Source organism: Ochotona curzoniae, unplaced genomic scaffold (assembly GCF_017591425.1).
Source record: "Ochotona curzoniae isolate NIBS_2020 unplaced genomic scaffold, NIBS_Ocur_1.0 contig_2305, whole genome shotgun sequence".
Taxonomy (NCBI): domain Eukaryota; kingdom Metazoa; phylum Chordata; class Mammalia; order Lagomorpha; family Ochotonidae; genus Ochotona; species Ochotona curzoniae.
Window position 1 is genome coordinate 84,231 of NW_024465411.1, and position 11,414 is coordinate 95,644.

Below are 11,414 nucleotides of genomic sequence, written 5' to 3' on the forward strand. Positions count from 1 at the left end.
AAGGATCTATAACGGTCAACAGAACTAGTATATATTTAGTCCCAGGTTCTTTTTCTGTATCTTCTGAAACTGCCATAAAGTTTATATTTTGTCTTTTGATGTGTCCCTAAATCCCTGAAATTGTTCTTAGCTTGACTCATTTCCACTTGCTTGTTTTTGACTGTTTCATCAGTATTGCAGTAATTGTCTTTCAATTGTGAGATTATTTTCTGCTTCATGTATTCTATTCAGGTTTTCACTCAATTTGAAATTGCTGAACTGTTTCTTCATTATTATAGTTGGCTTTGTTTTTGTTTCAGTGTTGCTATTTGTGGTATAATATATTCCTTTATTTCTCTGAACTTCTGTATCATGGTATATTTAAAGAAATTGCATATAACTTTTTAAAAAGTGTTCTATCCCCCACGTATCTTGATGTCATCTTCAGTGAAATATGAATTTGATCTAAATGTTTTTCTCCCTTGTTGGATGTTTGCTGGTGATCTTATATTTTGTGCCCATGTTTCTTCTTTAATGCCTGGTTTTAGTCCATATCTGTTCAGAGGATTCTTCTCATTGGGTTTGTTTTGGAAGCTCTTTCTTCTGCTGGTTTGTATATTGGAGTCATGGTTAATCACATGAAGAAGGATTATCCAACGTGCAGCAGAGCAGATAAAATCCAAGAAAATAAGAGAGGACAGGATGAAGGCAAAGGAACACCTGGAGAACCACCAACACAGGAAAGCAGCAGCAGAGATAGAGAGGATGCATATTGCTGTGGCATTCAGAGGCCCACTCATGCAGGGAGTTGAAGACTGAGTTCCTGGTTTTAGTTTTTATTTCCTTTTCTTTTTTCTTTATACTATTCCATCCAGTAAATTTCTTCCAGTCTCCAATGTGAAGCTTCGATCTTGGACCCAAAAGCACCTATCCCCAGCTTGCCACTATAAAACTATTGTGATAATAATCAGTGGCTTCACCATTGCCGTCTCAGACTTGCTTCCACTCCTGTATCCCACAATACCAAGAATTGGGAGGGAGTAGTTATTACAGATTACAAGGCACTGAATGACTCATTTTTTCTTGCCTGTTCTTGCTGGAAACTGTGAATGTTCTTCCAAGAGGGGCAGAGCAGCTCAATGGGAAATCTTGTCCAAGACTGGAGGCATAAAAGAACAGTGGTTCCAAACATATCACATGGTGGAAAAACTGGAAGAATTGTGTATCTCCAATTACTTTCTCTTCCTCCTCTTAGTTGGAAACAAAAAATTGTGAAGACTTGAAATGATAAGCCATACAATTCATAGCTTTCTAACTATTTTATGCATTGACATTATGCAGTGACATTGCACAGCCTTGCTCTCATGCCTGTGTAATTGTCTATATAATTACCCTATTGCTCTGCAATACGACTGGAGTTGTAATGTGAATGTTATTTATAAAATTGTGTCATTAGGCCCTTCCATGTGTTTGTAAGATCTATTTCCAAAATTGTATCAATGCAGTATATGGAAGAACTTTGTGTGTCTATTTAGTTTACGTTCCCTGACAATTGACAAGGGTAAGAATTTTTCAGTGGATCTCATGTCTTCAATACAGTGGTTATGGTAAATGAAGGGAAGACCCAGCTCAAGAAGACTGAAGGAGGGATTGATGTCATCAGCGAGGGATGAAAGTAGACACATTGACCTCATAAGTTGACATGTGTACAACACCTGGTGACAAGAAGATGGAGCTGCTCAGATTTGAATTTCTATAAGAGTACTAACACAATCTCTGAAGATACATGCATTCTGGGAGCACAATTCTGGATTCTTGCCAAAAATAGTATATTTTTTTTATTATACAATTGACAATAAAATTTGGAATTAGTGTTTCTCTCAAACCATTGGGAAATGATGAGGAGTGATGTAACAGACAGTTGAATTCTGATGATACGAGCACTGATCTGCGTAGAAGCACACATGAGATGTTCTTAAATCACAATGATACCAGCACATGCTTAGCAGACATTCATAAATTCCACACTATTCAAAATATGTGAGATAGTTTCACACATGTACTTTGTGCATTTTTCAATCAGTGTGTGTTTTGTGGTTTTTTTCCAGCAGCATGGATTTGTTTTATTAGCATATTTATATTTATGCAAAATTTAGATAATACAAATAATATTATTGAATATCTTCTGTGACAGAAGAATAAGTGTGGTTCTAAATCAAATTATATGGATCATATCATGATTTCACATCACATAATTTCTCCATCTTCTCTTCTTGGTTTCAAGAAAAGATAGAAAAATTAAAATCAACACTAGGTTTCCATTAGATGAAATAAATCACATATAAATTTGGCTCTGGCAGAGCTGTCATCCTGCAACTGTTGGCTGGGACATTGGAATGGAGTGACATCATCAATCACTGATAGAATGTTTCTGGTACCTTGGAGAGGACTTATAACATTCCTGACTCTGTGTTGAGTAGCGGGCAGGACATTAGGAAACTAGAGGAGGGGATATCAATGAAATTTGTTGTTTTTGAATATTCTAATTTTATTATGTTTTACAATTCACTGACTATAACACAAAGAGTTTAGGGGGAAAGGACCAGCTTTGAGTAATTCCCTAGTGCTGGGCCATGAAGCACAAGCAAAAGACAAAACATCTGGAAGGAACAAACTGCCCACCAGCTGCAAAGACTGTGACAGGTATGTCTGGGAATAGTCTTTGGCAGAGAATAGTCTGGTACTGCCATGTAAAAGAGAAGAAGGGATGCCACTAATTGTGGTGGAGGGAGAACAAAGATGAAAAGAGAGGGGCAATGAGTGAATGAATCGTTGTGTTATTTCATTCAAAACACATTTTCTTTTTTTTTTATTGTTAGTAACATTGTGTTATGTGATACAGTTTTATAGGTACTGTGATTCCCCCCACCCCTCCCACAACCCTCCCCCCATGGTGGATTCCTCCACCTTGCTGCATAACCACTGTTCAAGTTCAGTTGAGATTCCTTCGTTGCAAGCATATACCTAGCATAAAGTCCAGCATCTTATTGTCCAGACAAGCCCAGTGGCCACTTGGGGCAACCCTCCGTGGTCTGATGGCAGAGCTAACAGAGTAAAGTCCTGGTCAGTTAAAAGACCCAACAAAACAGCAGCAACAATATGCACTGTCATGGAATTAATTGACATAGTATTGAGTAGACAATATGTTAGAAATAATGCAAGTTCAAATTTTCAAAACACATGGGTTGAGACAATATCAATGACAGGTTCAAAAACAAACAGACAAACAAACAGAAAAAGAAAAAAAAAGAAAGAAAAATTATACAGGTTAGATTAAGGCAAACTTGTTGTATCTAACCTTTTGGGATTCACTCATTTTCTTGAACTAAGTCTTCACATGAACAGTTTCTTAAAGTAGAATTTTCCTGCCTTTCTCTCAGATACTGCTTGTTTTCAGGTTCTCCAATCCTTACCTTCAACACATAGCTACCAATGCCACATACCTTTCCTTCCCTTTGTCCTTCCTATCTCCCTTTTGTATGTTTCTTTAATTCATATTTGACATCTGCATATGTCACTGAAGGCAACTTTCTGCACCACACAATCTTTTATGCCACACAATTTGCCAACTTGCCCTTGGCTTACATGGTAACATTCACAAGCTCCAGACATTAACATACGACCATTGTATTCAAGCTGTTCACAGCACTCATGAATTCATTAAAAAAAAAAACATAATTAAACAAAACTATAATACATTCAACAATACATTCAGCTTCAAACCAGATGCAAACCAACAAGTGCCACAAAACTACTGTGTCCATCAATGTGTTAAGACAAAGAAAATCCTGGAAGAAAATTAGGATTTCTGCAATAAGTTTTGAGTGGCCTCTGTCATAGCACCTGCCATGCATGGAATCACCCTCACTCCTGTGACAGCAAGATTTGTGAGTATTCCCATGAGAAAAACAACATGTGTGTTATGTGCTGTGCTTTGGAAAACAGACAAGTAAGATGCCACATCCCAAGGTTAACTTGTTGTCATTTTCTGATCAGCATCCATGAAGCCACAAGAGGATGCTGAGATGTGTGTTGAGGTCCCACCCCATCTCACATATGAAGGAGAAAGTGGCTCCACCTGTGATGGTGTATATTTTCTTTCCACTTGGATGAACCCATTCGTTTTTCTTAAAAATTTATTTTTATTATTTTTTTATTGGAAAGGCAGATATACAGAGAGGAGAGACAGGAAGATCTTCCGTCCATGATTCACTCCCCAAGTGAGCACAACGGGCTGATACTAGGCCGATCCGAAGCCAGGAGCCTCTTCCGGGTCTCCCACGTGGGTGCAGGGTCCCAAAGCTTTGGGCCGTCCTCGACTGCTTTCCCGGGCCACAGGCAGGGAGCTGGAAGGGAAGCGGGGCTGCCGGGATTAGAACCGGTGCCCATATGGGATCCTGGGCGTGCAAGGTGAGGACCTTAACCACTTGCGCCGCTGCACCGGGCCCAAATGAACCCATTCTTATCAAAGAAGATGGTAAGGTGCAAATGGAAGCTCTGAATGAAGAAGTTACAGTTTAGGCAGCCAACCCAACCTCTACTCACTGCACTTTCTCATCACAATGACTGCTTTACAGCACAGCGAATAGATTAAAGGCTTTGAGAAAGGACACATAGCTAGTGTGGTGCCAAGAACAGCTCAAAGCTCTTTAGAACCAAGTAAGCTTTTCATGATCGGAAGATCTGCAAGTGAGGCCAGGTGCATAGATGATGCTTATGGAAGCCTGTTTGGAGCTTCCACACACACTTCTCCCCAAATCACCTGTTCTATCATCCTATTATGAAACATATAAACAAACAAAAACTAAAAGCATTTTCCCTAACTCATCAACTAAAGTCTGTCTGCATCCATCCTGCCCTTCGCTACCCTGTATTGACTGCACAGTGAGATATTTATACCTGCAAGTCTTAGATTATCTATAACCATGGGTAATGGATACACTGCCACCCATTCCAATCAAAATGCCTAATTTTAGACCACATGGACAACAACTGAGTTTATGATGGGAATTCATTTTCCTTTCCTAACATGCTATTATTTTCCATTAATTATTTTTAAAGGAATACAGATTCCTCCTCCATCTCTCCTTCTTTTTCCCCAGCAACTCTCCAGCTGACACACACCTTTATATTAGTGACAATATAGTCACAAACATCCATTCATCTCACAGGGCATTGAAGCCACAGAAAATTCAACCCGTGAAAATGCAAAACACTTAGGTACATGCACTACAACACACACATGCACACACACACACACACACACACACACACACACACACACACACAAACTCACCACAAAATACACTGTATAGGACAATATACAGAAATTCAAAATGGAATGGTGTGACACTGATATATATAGGAGTGCATAAAGCTGGCATACAAATAAATGAAATTTCCTTCTAAACTCAATACTCACTGCAATATTCACTTTAGTAAGCACTAAATCAATTACACATTAGCTTCAACACAATGTGTGCTAATGTTATGAGAGCATATATAACCAGAACACTGAAATCACTGACATGTTTTTCTGCCTTGTGTGAATCCTGTGGGTTAATTACAGACAAATAAAACACATTCATGACAACAGATAATCTCAAGAATTGAGAACCATGTATTGAGCTGTGTTAACAATCAACAGCAACAATGATCTGAACATTCATAAAGATGTATATTCTTTAGAAACTATATTTGAAAAAGTAAACATATGTATATTGCTTCATTTGAGCCTGTGTTCATATTGAGGTGAAGTGAAAGGAGTGAGAGTTAAAAATGTAGTGGAGGTAAAGAGTCAAAAACATTATCCAACAAAGTTGTGTCTGAGGTTCATGGTACAAAACACTGAGAGACACAAGACTCCTGCACATGCTAAATCTGTTTCAGTTCCTTATGTCTAATCCCGACTCTAACAAAGGTGCACACATTATGCTTTGTTTTTTAGCAGGATAGACTTTACATTTATTCCCTCAAATTAACTTGTGGAATCACAATGACACATCAGATCATGACTAGAAGTGTTCTAAGAATTAGCTATTTGTCTTAGAAAAGTTCAAACTGCTTTGAACTCAAAAATGAAAGCAATTGCAAAGAATGGCCTACCCATGGTTTAGATATAACCTCAATGCAAGCTTAGTGAATTTATCTACTGTGTATTAAACAAGTGTCACACAATAGCAGAAACTAAAACAAAATACAGCAAACTATTCTAACATATCTCAGCCTGTATAGGTGAAAATGAACTCAGCCTATGTTATGGGCTATGAATTAATTACACAAGGGCTAATTTTTCTGTGGGTTAAGAAGTGATGGCTTCATATTTTTATGCACATTCTTTGTATATGCAACCTTAATTGCTTAGATCTAACCCCTGTCACTCTGCTGCTTCTCCTTTAAATTTGATTTTTGATGCCTCTGTGTATTGAGTCAAACTGGAATTATAATACAGAATCATCTTTGAATTGTAAAATGTTTAATTTTCTCACTTTCAACAATTCCCATTTTTTGTAAGTATCAAATTTCATGTATTTCAACTATTCTTTGGTATTATGATTAATTGCATTGCATTATGTGACACAGTGTTATAGGCACTGGGCTTCTCCCCACCCCTCCCCAAACCCTCTCCCCATGGTGGATTTCTCCACCTTGTTGCATTACCACAGTTCAAATTCAGTTGAGGTTCTTGCATTGGAAGTATTTACCCAGCATAAAGTGCAGCATCTTATTATCCTAGTGAGTTCAAGGATTTCTTGGTGAGACCATCTCTGGTTTGAAGGTAAAGCAAGCAAATCATGCTTCAACACTATAAACAGCTAAATGCTAAGATGAAAATAGACACAAGACAGCAGAATAGTAATCTATAGCCATTTTGAGGTGTATAGAAACAGTTGAATATAAACCAAAATTGAAATGTCTATGAAGAAGTCACAGGATGCAGCTAAGAACCTGCAGTTTCCTATTGACATATTGCTTAATCAATACCATGTCAATTAATGCCATGATGTTGTAAATTATTATTGATATTATGTTGGGGCTTTTAATTGTTTGGGACAATACTTGGCTGGCTTTAACAATTTCCATTTTACAAGTTGGTGCCAAATTAGCTTGAGAAAGCTACAATGAAGTATATTGATCAGAGAGCATTTCAAAACAACTCATAATGGTACTATAACTGTTAAACACCAAAGCAGATATGTGGAATAGTAAAGGAATACTTAAACATCACACATGGATACATTGTATACGATGAAAAGTTCTGAAATAGAAAATTCCCATGACTAAGATGAGTATATAGACTCACATACACACATGCTGACACACTCACTCTCTCTCTCTCTCTCTCACACACACACACACACTCTCTCTCTCTCTTGCAAACACACACACAGTGCCCAAATAACAATAAACTCAGATAAAATGAAGTTTGTTGATGACGTTTCGTTTGACTCCTTGGCCAGGGAATATATAAGAGTGCTCATGGGGTAGCATATCTAATTTTAGGTATGTTGAAGCTAAGTTCCTTCCAATGATAGCACATCCCATCTTGACTAACAAAATATACACCTCATATACTATTCTGAACAGAGGGACCCTTCTTTTTACACAGCATTTCAATAGCCACAAGAAGACATTCCTGAGATATGTATGAAACACCCATCTCACCAAATGAAAGGAGATAGTTCCTCCTCAGATGATGATGATGTCACGTTTATTTCAGCTTGGAATGAAATGTTTCTTATAGAAGATGGTAAGAAAGTTTAAAATAACAAGTCTAAAATTAGAGAATATTTGTAAATAAGCCGCAGCCCAAGTTCTCCTCACTCCTTTTTCCCCTTAAGCTGCAGTATTTCAGGACATGGTCACTTGGAGGGACTCAATTACAGGGCACACAGCTAAACAGAAACCAAGCATAATGTGAGCAATGGGAGGTCCCCAAGTGAGAACATGGGCAGTGATAAGTTATGTGCAAATTGTCTACTCCTAATATTACTGCTAATCATAAAAGGAATCAATAATCTTTCAACCAATTTCTCAAATCTGCCTTCATTTTGCATCTCCTTATCATGCTTGAGAAACATTACACAGAATGGTTCTGTGAGAAGATTTCATAGATACCACTGGCCTCACTGGTCTCTGTAACCACAGATTCTTTAGCTCTTCAAAGAAATACATGTGGTGAGAATGCCACAATGCAATTTTCCAAATGCTTTGGTTCTGGTGGCTTACTGATTGGCACTAACAGATTCTTTTTCAGCCAAGGAAAAATGAATAATAGCCAACAAATCCTACACATAAAAGAAAAGGAATGTATGTATCTCATGTAAATGTTTATACACAGATATATATGTGGCATATTTGTACACATTTATATGTTGATATCTATGCATGGAAAGATTGTGAAAATAACCTCAACCAACAAACTAGTAAGAAAGAAATTAACACTCTTCTGTGCTTTGGCTGGGGCATATATCTCAATCAGCATGACAAACACCAAGAGGTAACAATGTAGATTTACGGTTTGGCACAGTTAAACTTCTTTCCTATTTTTTTCTGCAATTTTCAATGCCAGTCACAACACTAACATAAATATTTGCTCTACTATACTTTGAAATGACAAGCAAATCCAATGATGCCACAGCTCAAGGCTGACAGGATGTCATTTCTCACACAGCAATCCAAACACCTCAAGAGGACACTCAAGGTCATCTAACAAAACAAGGAGAGAGTTGCTCCATTTCAGAAGAAGTCTCCTTTGTTTCAGCTTGGACTGAACCCAGTAATATTGAAGAAGATGGTAGGGAAGAGTTCATGTGCAGGCCTAATTGGTGATGAGAGATTAAACTCAGCCACAAAGCTCAAACACTATTCTCTGCAGATTCTGAACACAATGTAATTAATCAGGGTCCAAGCACTAGGAAGGAGATCTGGAGAGAAATTCCTTGGGAATGTAGCCCCAGTTACAGGAAACATGTCAGTGAGAAACTTGGACATCTCTAAATGGTAACGTGGGCATTTTAGAGAAGAATAGAAACTTCTTCAGAGGCTCCCCCATACATTGAGAATGAGCTCCTGCTCAGAAAATTACCTGTTTCACCCCACTTAATGTAGAAGAAATCTTTTAACCCTCTAACACATTTTCTAAAATTTATTTTCATTTACCATTGCCTGACCAGCCTCAAGATGCATTGTAAATTAAGCTTTTTTTTTTTTACAATTGCCTTTCATAGACAGCCATTGACATCACAGGGCACAACATTAATAATCAAGTTAGCTTTTTAGATATATGCAAGTGGAAAGGGAAATTCTCTAGGATTTTCCACATTGCAATGTCTGTTTTCTAATAGAGTGACACAATCAGAAACCTTTTCAGCTGAGAATATGCACAAACCACACCTCCGGACACAAACCCCCATGCACCACACACACAAAAAGCATCTAGCATAGAACGAATAGAAATCTAATATGCAGATTTATTTAGATTAATGCAATAGCACATATACACTGTTCATAATACATCACAATGTATATATACCATATGTAATATAATATATAAAGACACCATCACTCCTGACAGAGTTGGCCAGGACATATGCCATGAGTGAAATGGCCAGGACATATGCCATGGTCTGCACTGGGGTGGACAATGTTGGCTTCATTGAATGATGAACAACTAGCGTCAATGAATGATGATGTTATATCAACGCTTAAAAGTAAGTCTCATGCATGAGTAACAGCATATTAACTAGATGTGCTTTTCTTTTGAAAACCTTGACAATTAGATGATGTAGCATTTAAAATTACCTGTTTTCATTTTCTCTCTCACAATTTCAAATGGCTCAAGACAATGCTCCTGAGATGTCTGCGGCACTCCAAAGACGTCTTATCAAAAAAGGGGATAATTTTCCCAACTTAAATGAAGCATCCTGTGTTTCCGACTGCATTGAACCCATCATTATTGAAGAAGATGGTAAGACACCTTGTAGGTAAAGCCTAAAACAGAGACAGATGATTGAATTCAACCAGCCCATACACTATCCAGTTCAGTTTCCCCTCACAAGGTACTGCTTCAGGATACAGGCTCTAGGATCAGGACTCTGGGTAAGGATTCATTGGGAATGTGGCAGAATGGAGGGCATGGTTCATGAAAAGCAAGTCAGATGCACAGAGGTAAACCTCCCAAACAAATTACAAGGGCAGGAATGAGACATATGGAAACCTCTCCAGAGCCACATTTGCACACATGGAGCAAGATCCTGCAAACAAAATTGTCTGATTCATCCCACCACACTGTGATTATCATTTTGCTTCTAACAAATCCTTGTGAATACAACTTCATTCACAATGTCCCTACAAACCTTATGAGGAATTGCATATTGATCTTTTGAAAATTGACTTTCATAGACACACATGGGCCTGATAGTTTTCAATTTGCTATGTTTCAAGCCCTAAAAAGAACAGCATGAGAAGGAAATATGTCTATGTATTGCCAACAGGTTTTAGGAAGTGCTCAAGCAGCGAACATGCAAATATAGAAGCCATACTACTAAATCCACAGTAACATACAAACATAAACACATAGGCTGGCACCGCATAACACAGGCATATAAAATGAATATATATCATATGTATATATGTATGTCTAAACATAACCACATACAAAAGTGAGAATTGTGAGACACTTGAATTTTTATCATTTGGATTGAACATCTGCCTTAGTCTACATGGCAGTGGAACAATAGGAAACAATCAAGATTCATGGAAGGGCAAAGACACCATTGCTCCTGAAACATACCAACACAAGTATGGTCACATGCAGAAAGACATACTGACAGCACGTGCTAGTCTTTTTTATTCTTTTTAAGACTTGTTCATTTTTATTGGAAAAGCAGATATACAGAGAGGAGGAGAGACAGAGAGGGAGATTTTCCCATCCAATGTTTCACTCCCCAACTGACTTCAAGATACTAGAAATGAGCCTATCTGAAGCCAGCAGCCAGGAGCTCTTCTGGGTCTCCCATGCGATTGCAGGGACCCAAGGCTTTGGCCATCCTCATCTGCTTTCCCAGAAAACAAGCAGGGACTGGATGAGAAGCAGGGCTGCTGGGGTTAGAACCGGTGCCCATATAGGATCCTGGCCTGTGCAAGGCGAGGGCCTTAACCACTACATTTTCACGCTGGGCCCAGCACGTGTTAGTCTTTGAAAACATGGACCACTCAGATGAAGCCGCATTTCAAGATTGTGTTGTTGTTGTTTTATTCCAAACAGCATTCCAGAAGCCTCAAGAAGATGCTTGCGAGATCTGTGTGGAGGTCCCAACTCATCTTACAAAAGAATATGAGAGTTCTGTCACATCCGAAGATGCCTACTTTTT